Source organism: Carassius gibelio, chromosome B21 (genome assembly GCF_023724105.1).
Source record: "Carassius gibelio isolate Cgi1373 ecotype wild population from Czech Republic chromosome B21, carGib1.2-hapl.c, whole genome shotgun sequence".
NCBI classification, from domain to species: domain Eukaryota; kingdom Metazoa; phylum Chordata; class Actinopteri; order Cypriniformes; family Cyprinidae; genus Carassius; species Carassius gibelio.
The window spans coordinates 19271201-19287311 of record NC_068416.1 but is presented as its reverse complement, the minus strand read 5'-3'; the positions used below and the strand labels follow the sequence as shown (position 1 = coordinate 19287311).

Genomic DNA, 16111 nt, shown 5'->3' with positions numbered 1-16111 from the left:
CTGACAGCTCCTTGAGCTGTGTCTGTATCACTACCATTATCTGGGCTGTCATCTTTCTCAGGTGTATAGTCCTCATCCAAGACAGTGTCATCGATTTCACTATTTGACGATAAATCAGGATCTGATTCTGCTCTGGAGGCTTTACTGGCCGTTTCCTCTTCTATTTGTTGCCCCATGTCTACGCCATTACCTTCTTTCTCAGATCTGCTCTCATCTAAATCCTCCAACTCCACTACATGGGTATCAACTTTATTTCCTGACATTAAAACAGAAAATGGAGTGCTGTTGAGTATTTTAACTCATTAAATCATGTTAAATTCATAGGTCCACTGCAAAAAAAAAAAAAAAAAAAAAAAAAAAAAAAAAATCTAAATCTTACCAAATACTTCTTATGTCTAGTCAAAATGTCTAATTTATATAAAAAACTATTTTACTTTTTTATTTTACTATTTTTACTTTTATTTGCATTTAAAATAAAAAGTAAATGCTTGAAAAATTACTTCACTTTATTTTTTCCAGCATCTTTGCATATCTGAACCCTTTCCAGCAGTGACTGTATGATTTTGAGATACATCCTTTCACATTGAGGACATTTGAGGGACTCAAACACAACTATTTAAAAAGATTCAAACATTCACTGATGCTCCAGAAGGAAACAAGATGCATTAAGAATTTGAAGATCAAGGTAAATTGTACTTAATTTGTGTACCGGGAAACATACAAGTATCTTCTGTTGCTTACGAAGGGCAGAACTAAATGGAAAACAATTATATTTCAACAAAATAAGAAAAATTTGGCCATCTTCATTGTGTTCAAAAGTTTTCACCCCCCAGCTCTTAATGCATCTTGTTTCCTTCTGGAGCATCAGTGAATGTTTGAATCTTTTTAAATAGTTGTGTTTGAGTCCCTCAAATGTCCTCAGTCTGAAAAGATGCATCTCAAAATCATACAGTCACTGCTGGAAAGGGTTCAAATATGCAAAGATACTGGAAAACTGAAGAATCTGCAGGACCTTAAAGATTTTTCTGAAGAACGCTGCTCAGTTTAACTGTTCAGAACAAACAAGGGACTCATGCACAACCATCACAAAACAGAAAGACAGTCGTGGATCATCAGGTAACAGAACACAGTATTAAGAACCAAGGGTTCCCAAACTTTTGAGTGGGGTTATTTTAATAATTTCAGCAATTTTTTTGTCTCGTGGACTAAATGTTAATATCTTTTATGTACAATATCTTACTCAGGACAGTACTAAATAAAAAATAACATGCATTTAGTATGATCTCTCTTATTTTTTGAAAATTACTCATATTTTCACAGATTCTGCAAGGGGTGCCCAAACTTTCGATCCCCACTGTAAATGCATAAAAACTATCATATTGTATTATTTGTCTGATGATGTTCAATTATCAATCAATCCATCCATAACCAAGATAATTACTAGACGATTTTCATTATAGTTATTATTACTATCATCATTATCATAGATTTTGGCCTTTATCATAGACTTTGGCCTTTTCAGAACTTTTACTATTATGATCATTATTATTATCAATATCATTATTATTATTATCATTACTATTACTATCATCATTATCATAGATTTTGGACTTTTATCATAGACCTTTCAGTGTCTCACATTATCACTAAAGAATAATGAAATGTTGGGTTTAATTAAAAATATTATGTCAACAGGTTCCACACAATTTGTTTAACTAACCTCAACAAACAATAATTTAGTTCATTTTACAAAAGATGTTAAAGTAAATTAAATTAACAACCCTTAGTAGAATCAACAAACAACAATTCAGTTCATTGTACGTAAAAGTTATAATTAATGATTCCACTTCAGAAACACCGCCCTCTAAAATAAGGATTTAATAAGACTATAACACTGACTCCATTAATAATAGTGCAGTCGGTCAGTGCAATTAAACACCGCTTCTCAATTAAGGTTCATCAAAGAGACCACAAACACATGTTTGAAATGCAATATTACATTTCAAACAACTTATTTGTGTGATTTGTTCTAAATTACATTAGAACAAGTTCATTAACTCAAATGTCATCTGATATTACTCAAGTACCTATCTAATGGTGCTACACTTCTGCAAGAGGGTGACAAAACAACAATTACCCATAATACACTGCAAAATCCTCAGCCAATGAGATTCAAGTCTGTATTGGTTTTATTAATCTGTTACTTTTATGCAACAGTTATGTTGGCTGAACAAATCATTTTTAAGTAAAGCTGACAATACACACTTTTTTGTTGAATGAACTAGACTAAATTCAGTTCACATTGTTAAAGTAAATTGGCAAAAGTGAAAGTACATTTTTTTGAGTGTAGGAAGCACCAGATTGTTTTTAGACAACTTGCACTAAAAGCACTAATATGTCTATAATTTCTTTTATGAATGTGTTATCTGCATTTTCTCTTTTATTTTGTTAGGAGACGTCCTGGGGGTTTTAAAATGGTATTGTGTACAAATCGCAGATATTGCAGACTGCTCAGCCCTGCCTCTCCACCGTGTACTTCGTCCATGTCAGCTGGGGGCGCCAAAATTTCCCGCCTGCCTGTTTATATACCCCAGTTGAATATGCATAAGGCACGATTAGCATAATGATATGTCGCCGATTACAGAGCTCTGTAATGCAATTGTTACTAGTAAGAATTGCTATTGTAGAGCTCTGTAATTCAATTTGAACTAGTAAGATTGCAATTACAGAGCTCTCTAATTCTAATTGTTACTAGTAAGAACTGAATTATGGAGCTCTGTAACTTAATTCTTACTAGTAACAATTCAATTAGAGAGCTCTGTAATTTAATTATAGAGCTCTATAATCAAATTGTTACTAGTAAAAATTGAATTAGAGAGCTCTATAATTAAATTATTACTAGTAAGAATTGCAATTAGAGAGCTCTGCAATTGAATTCTTACTAGTAATAATTTGATTATAGAGCTCTATAAATGAATTACAGAGCTCTCTAATTGAATTGTTACTAGTAACAATTATGATTACAGAGCTCTGTAATTCAATTGTTACTAGTAACAATTACGATTAGAGAGCTCTCTAATTCAATTGTTACTAGTAACAATTCAATTAGAGAGCTCTGTAATTCAATTAGAGAGCTCTGCAATTACACATATCTTTAATGTGTATTTTTACTAGTAATAAATCAATTGAAGAGCTCTGTAATTCAATTGTTACTAGTAAGAATTCAATTAAAGAGCTCTATAATGGTAATTGTTACTAGTAATAATTCAATTAGAGAGCTCTATAATTGTAATTGTTACTAGTAAGAATTCAATTAGAGAGCTCTATAATTGTAATTGTTACTAGTAAGAATTCAATTAGAGAGCTCTATAATCATAATTGTTACTAGTAACAATTGAATTAGAGAGCTCTATAATTGTAATTGTTACTAGTAACAATTCAATTAGAGAGCTCTATAATCCGAATTGTTACTAGTAACAATTGAATTGCAGAGCTCTATAATTAAAAATGAATGGAAGTCAATGGAGACATATGACTAGTAATAAATGAATTGTAGAGCTCTCTAATTGGAATTGTTACTAGTAACAATTGAATTAGAGAGCTCTATAATCATAATTGTTACTAGTAATAATTCAATTAGAGAGCTCTATAATTGTAATTGTTACTAGTAAAAATTCAATTAGAGAGCTCTATAATTGTAATTGTTACTAGTAAGAATTCAATTAGAGAGCTCTATAATCATAATTGTTACTAGTAACAATTGAATTATAGAGCTCTATAATTGTAATTGTTACTAGTAGAAATTAAATTATAGAGCTCTTTAATTGAATTGTTACTAGTAAAAATATAATTACGACGAGTAACGCTGGAACGTTTTTTTGCTGAAACGGCCTCCCATAGTAACAATTCAATTAGAGAGCTCTGTAATTTAATTATAGAGCTCTATAATCAAATTGTTACTAGTAACAATTGAATTAGAGAGCTCTATAATTAAATTATTACTAGTAAGAATTGCAATTAGAGAGCTCTGCAATTGAATTCTTACTAGTAATAATTTGATTATAGAGCTCTATAAATGGATTACAGAGCTCTCTAATTGAATTGTTACTAGTAACAATTATGATTAGAGAGCTCTGTAATTCAATTGTTACTAGTAACAATTACGATTAGAGAGCTCTCTAATTCAATTGTTACTAGTAACAACTGAATTAGAGAGCTCTGTAATTCAATTAGAGAGCTCTGCAATTACACATATCTTTAATTTGTATTTTTACTAGTAATAAATCAATTGAAGAGCTCTGTAATTCAATTGTTACTAGTAAGAATTCAATTAGAGAGCTCTATAATGGTAATTGTTACTAGTAATAATTCAATTAGAGAGCTCTATAATTGTAATTGTTACTAGTAAGAATTCAATTAGAGAGCTCTATAATTGTAATTGTTACTAGTAAGAATTCAATTAGAGAGCTCTATAATCATAATTGTTACTAGTAACAATTCAATTAGAGAGCTCTATAATTGTAATTGTTACTAGTAACAATTGAATTAGAGAGCTCTATAATCCGAATTGTTACTAGTAACAATTGAATTGCAGAGCTCTATAATTAAAAATGAATGGAAGTCAATGGAGACATATGACTAGTAATAAATGAATTGTAGAGCTCTCTAATTGGAATTGTTACTAGTAACAATTGAATTAGAGAGCTCTATAATCATAATTGTTACTAGTAAAAATTCAATTAGAGAGCTCTATAATTGTAATTGTTACTAGTAAGAATTCAATTAGAGAGCTCTATAATTGTAATTGTTACTAGTAAGAATTCAATTAGAGAGCTCTATAATCATAATTGTTACTAGTAAAAATTGAATTATAGAGCTCTATAATTGTAATTGTTACTAGTAAAAATTAAATTATAGAGCTCTTTAATTGAATTGTTACTAGTAAAAATATAATTACGACGAGTAACGCTGGGACGTTTTTATGCTGAAACGGCCTCCCATAATCTTACTAGTTCAAATTGAATTACAGAGCTCTACAATAGCAATTCTTACTAGTAACAATTGCATTACAGAGCTCTGTAATCGGCGACATATCATTATGCTAATCGTGCCTTATGCATATTCAACTGGGGTATATAAACAGGCAGGCGGGAAATTTTGGCGCCCCCAGCTGACGAAGTACACGGTGGAGAGGCAGGGCTGAGCAGTCTGCAATATCTGCGATTTGTAGCCAAAACATTAAATTCAAACACAATACCATTTTAAAAACCCCAGGACATCTCCTAACAAAATAAAAAGAGAAAATGCAGATAACACATTCATAAAATAAATTATAGACATATTAGTCCTCTTAGTGCAAGTTGTCTAAAAACAATCTGGTGCTTCCTACACTCAAAAAAATGTACTTTCACTTTTGCCAATTTACTTTAACAATGTGAACTTACTTTAGTCTAGTTCATTCAACAAAAAAGTGTGTATTGTCAGCTTTACTTAAAAATGATTTGTTCAGCCAACATAACTGTTGCATAAAAGTAACAGATTAATAAAACCAATACAGACTTGAATCTCATTGGCTGAGGATTTTGCAGTGTATTATGGGTAATTGTTGTTCTGTCACCCTCTTGCAGAAGTGTAGCACCATTAGATAGGTACCTGAGTAATAACAGATCACAGTTGAGTAAATGAACTTGTTCTAATGTAAATTAGAACAAATCACACAAATAAGTTGTTGGAAATGTAATATTGCATTTCAAACGTTTGTTTGTGATATGTTTGAATAACTTTAATTGAGAAGCGGTGTTGAATTGTATTGAACGACTGCACTCTTATTTATGGATTTGGTGTTTAGTCTTATTAAGTCCTTATTGTAGAGGCCGGTGTTTCTGAAGTGGAATAATTAATTATAAGTTTCATGTACAATGAACTGAATTGTTGTTTGTTGATTCTACTAAGGCTTGTTAATTTAGTTTACTTTATCATCTTTTGTAAAATGAACTAAATTATTGTTTGTTGAGATTAGTTAAACAAATTGTGTAGAACCTGTTGACATAATATTTTTAATTAAACCCAACATTTCATTTTTCTTTAGTGATAATGTGGGACACTGAAAGGTCTATGATAAAAGTCCAAAATCTATGATAATGATGATAGTAATAGTAATGATAATAATAATAAAGATATTGATAATAATAATGATCATAATAGTAAAAGTTCTGAAAAGGCCAAAGTCTATGATAATGATGATAGTAATAATAACTATAATGAAAATCGTCTAGTAATATCTTGGTTATGGATGGATTGATTGATAATTGAACATCATCAGACAAATAATACAATATGATAGTTTTTATGCATTTACAGTGGGGATCGAAAGTTTGGGCACCCCTTGCAGAATCTGTGAAAATATGAGTAATTTTCAAAAAATAAGAGAGATCATACTAAATGCATGTTATTTTTTATTTAGTACTGTCCTGAGTAAGATATTGTACATAAAAGATATTAACATTTAGTCCACAAGACAAAAGAATTGCTGAAATTGTTAAAAAAACTTTTCCCACTCAAAAGTTTGGGAACCCTTGGTTCTTAGTACTGTGTTCTGTTACCTGATGATCCTCGGCTGTGTTTCTGTTTTGTGATGGTTGTGCATGAGTCCCTTGTTTGTTCTGAACAGTTAAACTGACCAGCGTTCTTCAGAAAAATCTTTAAAGTCCTGCAGATTCTTCAGTTTTCCAGTATCTTTACATATTTGAACCCTTTCCAGCAGTGACTGTATGATTTTGAGATGCACCTTATCACACTGAGGACATTTGAGGGACTCAAACAAAACTATTAAAAAAGATTCAAACATTCACTGATGCTCCAGAAGGAAACAAGATGCATTAAGAGCTGGGGGGTGAAAACTTTTGAACACAATGAAGATGGCCAAATTTTTCTTATTTTGTTGAAATATAATTGTTTTCCATTTAGTTCTGCCCTTCGTAAGCAACAGAAGATACTTGTATGTTTCCCGGTACACAAATTAAGTACAATTTACATTGATCTTCAAATTCCAAAAGTTTTCACCCCCCAGCTCTTAATGCATCTTGTTTCCTTCTGGAGCATCAGTGAATGTTTGAATCTTTTTAAATAGTTGTGTTTGAGTCCCTCAAATGTCCTCAATGTGAAAGGATGTATCTCAAAATCATACAGTCACTGCTGGAAAGGGTTCAGATATGCAAAGATGCTGGAAAAAATAAAGTGAAGTAATTTTTCAAGCATTTACTTTTTATTTTAAATGCAAATAAAAGTAAAAATAGTAAAATAAAAAAGTAAAATAGTTTTTTATATAAATTAGACATTTTGGCTAGACATAAGAAGTATTTGGTAAGATTTAGATTTTAGATTTTTTTTTTTTTTTTTGCAGTGGACCTATGAATTTAACATGATTTACTGAGTTAAAATACTCAACAGCACTCCATTTTCTGTTTTAATGTCAGGAAATAAAGTTGATACCCATGTAGTGGAGTTGGAGGATTTAGATGAGAGCAGATCTGAGAAAGAAGGTAATGGCGTAGACATGGGGCAACAGATAGAAGAGAAAACAGCCAGTAAAGCCTCCAGAGCAGAATCAGATCCTGATTTATCGTCAAATAGTGAAATCGATGACACTGTTTTGAATGAGGACGATACACCTGAGAAAGATGACAGCCCAGATAATGGTAGTGATACAGACACAGCTCAAGGAGCTGTCAGTGAAGGAGATGCAGGAGATGTACTTGAAACTTCTGCTGTTCAACGTCATAGGCGCCCAAGGCCAGATATGTGAAGCGAGAGCTGATAAAGGAGAAGCGTCTTAAGGGGGAGAATTAGAAGAATCCAATGGGACAGGAGAGACCACCAAAGACCATGGGCCCACCCTACACATCACATCACTGCTTAAAGTCAGAGAAACTGACTGAATAGCATGGAACAGATATCTTCAACAATTTCTGGTCCATGCCTTTCTGGGAGACACGCAAGCTGTATATCCAGACTGTAGTCCAAAATGTGCCCATAAAACAGAAGAAAGGTGGTGTTGCATCTTGGAGAACAACGTCCCTATTATACCACCTGCAACTGGCAGATAGACGTAAACTACCTGTGTGTAAGAATCTTTTCTGTTCAACACTTTGCATCGCCCCCAGAACCATCGGATCATGGTTAAAATCCAAAACTGATCCGTGTAAACCCGAGATCAACAAGACTGGCCCATGTGTGCCCATATCAGATGTTGACCAGACCTTCCTGAAAGAATGGCTCTCTGGACTGCCTACAGTCCCATCCCATTACTGCCGTCAGGACAAATTACACATCTTGGTTATATTTAGGAGAATAAAAAAAACTTTGGTTATGTTTGCACAGCACCTAAGTGGAACTTTGATTAAGGGTAGAAAAGGAAAACAGTGGTTAAGGTTAGACATTAATAAGAAACAACTTGGTTAGGGTTCACAAGTTACACATCTTGGTTACATTTAGGAGAGTAAAACAAGTTTTGTTATGTTTGCATTTTATATGTAAGAGAAAGTCATGGCATATTCTGCCTAAGTCACTTTTATTGGTTAGGCAATTGATGATGGATCTTTTTCTTTTTGCATACTTGTTCACACATCTGGTTGAATGTACTGTTATAATATCAATAAAAAATAACAATGTGATTTCTAAAAAATTTGTTTTTTCTTGTCTACCAAAAACATTGAAATATAACTTTTATCAATTATGATATGAGACTAACGATAATATATATATTTATATATACAAAAGAGTTAAATGCACAGTCAGAATTCCTCAGTGTTCTCTTGTTCATTTTACTTAACAACAAACACATGCAACCACAACAGGCATAAGCTTATTTGAAGGCAAAATATAAAACAATATTGCAACCTGGAGAAAAAAAGAAGAAAAAAAAAAAAAAAACTTGAAAAAAACTTTAGGCTAGATTTAACCCCGAGTCACAATTTATAAAAAAGTTTAAGACTATTTGGCCTAATGTTTTCTATTTTACTAAACAACAAACACAATCATTCTATTATTGCATATCAATTCTAAACACTGTAAATATTCATCTCAGGCATCATCTTATTTTTGCTTTAATGTGAACATGATTAATGTTACCTAAGTCTGTAAAATATTTCTGGATACTTTAGAACCACGCTACAGGGCTTTTATTTTGAAACGCACTGTTGTAGGCGGGATACCTGCAATCTGTTTTGCATCTCATGAATAGGAGTTTCTACTAGTAATAATACAATTATAGAGCTCTGTAATTGGAATTGTTACTAGTAAGAATTGAATTAAAGAGCTCTCTAATTCAGTTTTTACTAGTAACAATTACAATTAGAGAGCTCTATAATTCAGTTTTTACTAGTAACAATTGAATTAGAGAGCTCTCTAGTGGAATTGCAGAGCTCTGCAATTGGATTATTACTAGTAACAACTGAATTACAGAGCTCTGCAATTGTATTCTTACTAGTAATAAATGAATTGTAGAGCTCTCTAATTGGAATTGTTACTAGTAAAAATTGAATTATAGAGCTCTTTAATTCAGTTGTTACTAGTAAGAATACAATTGCAGAGCTCTATAATTCATAACTCATAACTATAACTCCCATAGGCCCTTTCAGCATAAAAACGTCCCAGCGTTACTCGTCGTAATTATATTTTTACTAGTAACAATTCAATTAAAGAGCTCTATAATTTAATGTCTACTAGTAACAATTACAATTATAGAGCTCTATAATTCAATTTTTACTAGTAACAATTATGATTGTAGTATGGGAGGCCCTTTCAGCATAAAAACGTCCCAGCCTTACTCGTCGTAATTATATTTTTACTAGTAACAATTCAATTAAAGAGCTCTATAATTTAATTTCTACTAGTAACAATTACAATTATAGAGCTCTATAATTCAATTTTTACTAGTAACAATTATGATTGTAGAGCTCTCTAATTGAATTCTTACTAGTAACAATTACAATTATAGAGCTCTCTAATTGAATTCTTACTAGTAACAATTACAATTATAGAGCTCTCTAATTGAATTTTTACTAGTAACAATTATGATTATAGAGCTCTCTAATTCAATTGTTACTAGTAACAATTCCAATTAGAGAGCTCTACAATTCATTTATTACTAGTCATATGTCTCCATTGACTTCCATTCATTTTTAATTATAGAGCTCTGCAATTCAATTGTTACTAGTAACAATTCGGATTATAGAGCTCTCTAATTGAATTGTTACTAGTAACAATTACAATTATAGAGCTCTCTAATTCAATTGTTACTAGTAACAATTACGATTATAGAGCTCTCTAATTGAATTCTTACTAGTAACAATTACAATTATAGAGCTCTCTAATTGAATTCTTACTAGTAACAATTACAATTATAGAGCTCTCTAATTGAATTATTACTAGTAACAATTACCATTATAGAGCTCTCTAATTGAATTCTTACTAGTAACAATTGAATTACAGAGCTCTTCAATTGATTTATTACTAGTAAAAATACACATTAAAGATATGTGTAATTGCAGAGCTCTCTAATTGAATTACAGAGCTCTCTAATTGAATTGTTACTAGTAACAATTGAATTAGAGAGCTCTCTAATCGTAATTGTTACTAGTAACAATTGAATTACAGAGCTCTCTAATCATAATTGTTACTAGTAACAATTCAATTAGAGAGCTCTGTAATTCATTTATAGAGCTCTATAATCAAATTATTACTAGTAAGAATTCAATTGCAGAGCTCTCTAATTGCAATTCTTACTAGTAATAATTTAATTATAGAGCTCTCTAATTCAATTTTTACTAGTAACAATTTGATTATAGAGCTCTGTAATTAAATTACAGAGCTCTCTAATTGAATTGTTACTAGTAAGAATTAAGTTACAGAGCTCCATAATTCAGTTCTTACTAGTAACAATTAGAATTAGAGAGCTCTGTAATTGCAATCTTACTAGTTCAAATTGAATTACAGAGCTCTACAATAGCAATTCTTACTAGTAACAATTGCATTACAGAGCTCTGTAATCGGCGACATATCATTATGCTAATCGTGCCTTATGCATATTCAACTGGGGTATATAAACAGGCAGGCGGGAAACTTTGGCGCCTCCAGCTGACATGGACGAAGTACACGGTGGAGAGGCAGGGCTGAGCAGTCGAGTAACCCCAGAGTGCAGTCTGGACGATGGGGCGGGGCGACACTTCGAGGCGGAGCGACACGTGTCGCCCCGCCCATATTTGTTTTCCCCGCCTTTGACATGTTCCTCCGAGCCAGCAGGGAGCAGTTTGCGTTGAAACAAACAGAACGGTGGCAACTACAGCAGCAGAGTAATAACGCTATTCCGTTGATTGCTTGAGGTGAGTAAAAGCATAGACATCATGTCTATGAGTAAAAGTGGTTGTGTAAACATCTTATAATATGAAACGTGATGTTCGATCATTTATTTATCCATGGTACGTTCAATTTGAATAGTTATTGTTAATAATTGTTATAAATTGCTCATTTTATTGTTCTTTGTGGATAGTAACAGTACACTCTGTACATGGCTTTAGTTCATAGGTTCGATTTTACAGAGGTATGGCATCACATTTGTCAAGTTATTTGAACAGACATGCATGATTTTTGTGTGTATACTATTATTCTTATTATTTTTCAGGATGACAGGATCAGGAGGTGGTGGTGTTCTGTTCTCCTGGACAGCTTTACTCTGCAAATGTATGTAGCTGTTTGAATGTTGCTACATGAAACATTACTCTGTACTATATCTAGCAATATACCTACCTCTTGACATTTGTTCTTTTAGAGCTCAACCTCTGAGGGGAGGAACTTCACCATTCACCATGTCTTCAGGCAGAGTCCAGCAAAGCAGGTTATTTGTGCACATACATTCATTAAGAACTAATAATTACAAATGTGTGTACATGCAGAGGTATTTTAGTTATTACAGCTACATAGTTGTTCAGATGTGAAATTGGTATTATGTACAAGTACTATATTGGTCAGCACTGTGGATTATTTCATATATAGCTATCAGTTAACATCAGCATCAAATTCATTTAAAAACATTTCAGCTTAATTCATTTTCAGCAAGTTTTTTAAATAACTTCTGTTTGCGATCTAATGTGGTTTTGTTCACCATATAAGACAGAAATATTTATATTCAATGTAAAAGATCTTCATGTGGATCATGCATACAAATATATCTCACTGGATTATTACAATTAATGGCAAAATGAATGTGTGGAAATGTAAACTAATATATCCTACTGACACACAACAGCAAAATATATAAATAATTGTCTTAAAACAGTTTTTTTTTCAATGTGAAAATACTAACATGCCTAATACTTCTGCACAGTACTGTATATATTAACATTTTATTAGTGTTATTATAAAAGAATGAGTATGCAGTTGTGACAACAATCTATAGAGTTTTTAATGAGAGTTTTAAAGCAAGGTTGTCTGTATTCAGTGTTTATATAATGTTTAATAACTTTTATATACATGTATAAATAAACCTATGTATGTTTTTGATTCAACAGCTTCCACTGGAAATCCTCAGGGAAGTTATTTTGTCGGCGGGTGACTCTGCATATTTGACACTTACTCTGGTTTGCAGATGGTTTAGGGATGTGCTCCGAAGTTTTTCGGAAAGCGGCACAGTTTGCCTGGCTAGACAGTAAGATTTCCCCGTTTAATTTTGTAGTAGAAGGCTGTTAAACTTTTTTTGTATTATTATTATTATCTTTCATGTATTTTGTCTTTACACTATAAGTTGTGGCCAACTGGAAGAATTGTCCTCCTGTCTCCTGACCGGAACGAGTTCAGACGGATGTACAGCATCAGGGAACGCTTGCAGTGCAGAGCGTTTTTCAAGTTTAACCCACCAGGGTACAGAGAAGAGGCCGGCTTGGTGATCTTCTGGGCTTTTGTTTACACAGGATTTTGTTCCAAGGACTGTTTTTTTTTTTTTTTTATTTTTTTTTTTTAGTTTTTTGTGGCATGAAACACATTTGTGTGTTAAGTTCATTGAAGGGAAATAGAGAATGGACTGAGATCAACTGGTTTTGATGTATTAATTGATGTCATTTAAAGTTAAACTTTGCAATGTATAATGTTTTAATAAAAAAGCTATGGAAAACACGTGCATGACAACAGATTTCAGTCATTTACATCAGTCTATCATTCTTTAAGGTTTCTCATATTTGATGATAACATCATTTGCTATGCATTGCTCATAATGGATTCTTAATTTAGTTGTGACAGGATTGTGAGGATTAATGAGGTTTTCAGTAGTGCAGTTCAGAAAACAAATAACAGAAAGTAACAAGTGTTTTTGGGCAAGTTCTTTAGAACCTGTATAGTTCCTATAGTTCCTAACCATGGATGTATTGTAGTAAAAATATTTGTTGGCATATTAATTACTGTGAGCTGTAATTATAAAAACACCATAGTTTTACTATAGTTACTGTAGCAGAACCATGGTAAATTTTCGTAGGGGCCAAGGGAATGTTCAGAATATTATTGGTGACGTTCAGAGACTGGTGACAATTTGTTACACACACACACACACACACACACACACACACACACACACACACACACACACATATATATATATATATATATATATATATATATATATATATATATATAGATATATATGTATGTATGTATATATAATTTGAATATATAAATCAAGGTACTCCATGACTATCTACATAATCATACTTCGCATAATATTGCCGTGTCATTTTCAAACCAGCGAGTAATGCCGAGGTAGCGTCTACACTACAGCCATTGAGGGAGTAGACCATTTATTTTTATTCTGTTCGTCGTAATCCAAAACACTTTGTATTTATAAGGGATGTTGTGGAAATGCAACAATAAATGCAAAAACACAACATTTATATTCACTTTTTAACTTATATTAAAAGTTTATTCATCTGAGTGTCTACTTCCGCATTCCAATCCTGCTAATAGCGTCATAATTCTCTATACCAATAAGCTGTAAAATCGTAACTCATCTGTACACCAATAAGCTCATCTTAATCATAAACCAATAACCGCTGAGGTGGGCGGGGTGACACGTGTCGCTCCGCCCCAACGTGTCGCCCCGCCCCATCGTCCAGACTGCACTCTGGGATACTTGGAGCAGTCTGCAATATCTGCGATTTGTAGCAAAAACATTAAATTCAAACACAATACCATTTAAAAACCCCCAGGACGTCTCCTAACAAAATAAAAATAGAAAATGCAGATAACACATTCATAAAAGAAATTATAGACATATTAGTGCTCTTAGTGCAAGTTGTCTAAAAACAATCTGGTGCTTCCTACACTCAAAAAATTTACTTTCACTTTTGCCAATTTACTTTAACAATGTGAACTTAATTTAGTCTAGTTCATTCAACAAAAAAGTGTGTATTGTCAGCTTAAAAATGATTTGTTCAGTCAACATAACTGTTGCATAAAAGTAACAGATTAATAAAACCAATACAGACTTGAATCTCATTGGCTGAGGATTTTGCAGTGTATTATGGGTAATTGTTGTTCTGTCACCCTCTTGCAGAAGTGTAGCACCATTAGATAGGTACCTGAGTAATAACAGATCACAGTTGAGTCAATGAATTTGTTCTAACATAATTTAGAACACATTACACAAATAAGTTGTTTGAAATGTAATATTGCATTTCAAACGTATGTTTATGGTCTGTTTGATGAACCTTAATTAAAAAGCAATGTTGGTGTTGAGTTGTATTGGGTGATTGCACTGTAGTTTACTGATTCAGTATTAAAGTCTTACAAAATCCTTATTGCAGGGGGCGGTGTTTCTGAAGTGGAATCAGTAATTTTTCTTTGTCATCATTAAGCACAATTTTCATGTACAATGAATTGAATTGTTGTTTGTTGATTCTACTAAGGTTTGTTAATTTAAGTTTACTTTAACATCTTTTGTAAAATTAACTAAATTATTGTTTGTTGAGATTAGTTAAACAAATTATGTTGAGCCTGGTGACATAATATTTTTAATTAAACCCAACATTTATTTTTTTTTGATGTGGGACACTGAAAGGTCTATGATAAAGGCCAAAATCTATGATAATGATGATAGTAATAATAATGATAATGAAAATCATCTAGTAATTCTCTTGGTTATGGATGAATTGATTGATAATTGAACATCATCAGACAAATAATACAATATGATAGTTTTTATGTTTTTACAGTGGGGATCGAAAGTTTGGGCACCCCTTGCAGAATCTGTGAAAATATGAGTAATTTTCAAAAAATAAGAGAGATCATACTAAATGCATGTTATTTTTTATTTAGTACTGTCCTGAGTAAGATATTGTGCATAAAAGATATTAACATTTAGTCCACAAGACAAAAGAATTCCTGAAATTATTAAAATAACCCCACTCAAAAGTTTGGGAACCCTTGGTTCTTAATACTGTGTTCTGTTACCTGATGATCCTCGACTGTCTTTCTGTTTTGTGATGGTTGTGCATGAGTCCCTTGTTTGTTCTGAACAGTTAAACTGAGCAGCGTTCTTCAGAAAAATCTTTAAGGTCCTGCAGATTCTTCAGTTTTCCAGCATCTTTGCATATTTGAACCCTTTCCAGCAGTGACTTTATGATTTTGAGATGCATCTTTTCAGACTGAGGACATTTGAGGGACTCAAACACAACTATTTAAAAAGATTCAAACATTCACTGATGCTCCAGAAGGAAACAAGATGCATTAAGAGCTGGGGGGTGAAAACTTTTGAACACAATGAAGATGGCCAAATTTTTCTTATTTTGTTGAAATATAATTGTTTTCCATTTAGTTCTGCCCTTCTTAAGCAACAGAAGATACTTGTATGTTTCCCGGTACACAAATTAAGTACAATTTACCTTGATCTTCAAATTCCAAAAGTTTTTACCCCCCAGCTCTTAATGCATCTTGTTTCCTTCTGAAGCATCAGTGAATGTTGGAATCTTTTTAAATATTTGGGTTTGAGTCCCTCAAATGTCCTCAATGTGAAAGGATGTATCTCAAAATCATACAGTCACTGCTGGAAAGGGTTCAGATATGCAAAGAT

At 32.4% G+C, this 16111-nt stretch overlaps 1 long non-coding RNA gene across 1 annotated transcript; it reads left to right on the top strand.

Moving 5' to 3' along the window:
- Positions 1–11659: 11659 nt before the first annotated feature.
- LOC127986550 (uncharacterized) lies at positions 11660–12999 on the top strand. Its single transcript, XR_008160893.1, has 4 exons — positions 11660–11739; positions 11828–11893; positions 12567–12703; positions 12800–12999. It is a non-coding gene; the product is annotated as an uncharacterized LOC127986550 (long non-coding RNA).
- Positions 13000–16111: the final 3112 nt, after the last annotated feature.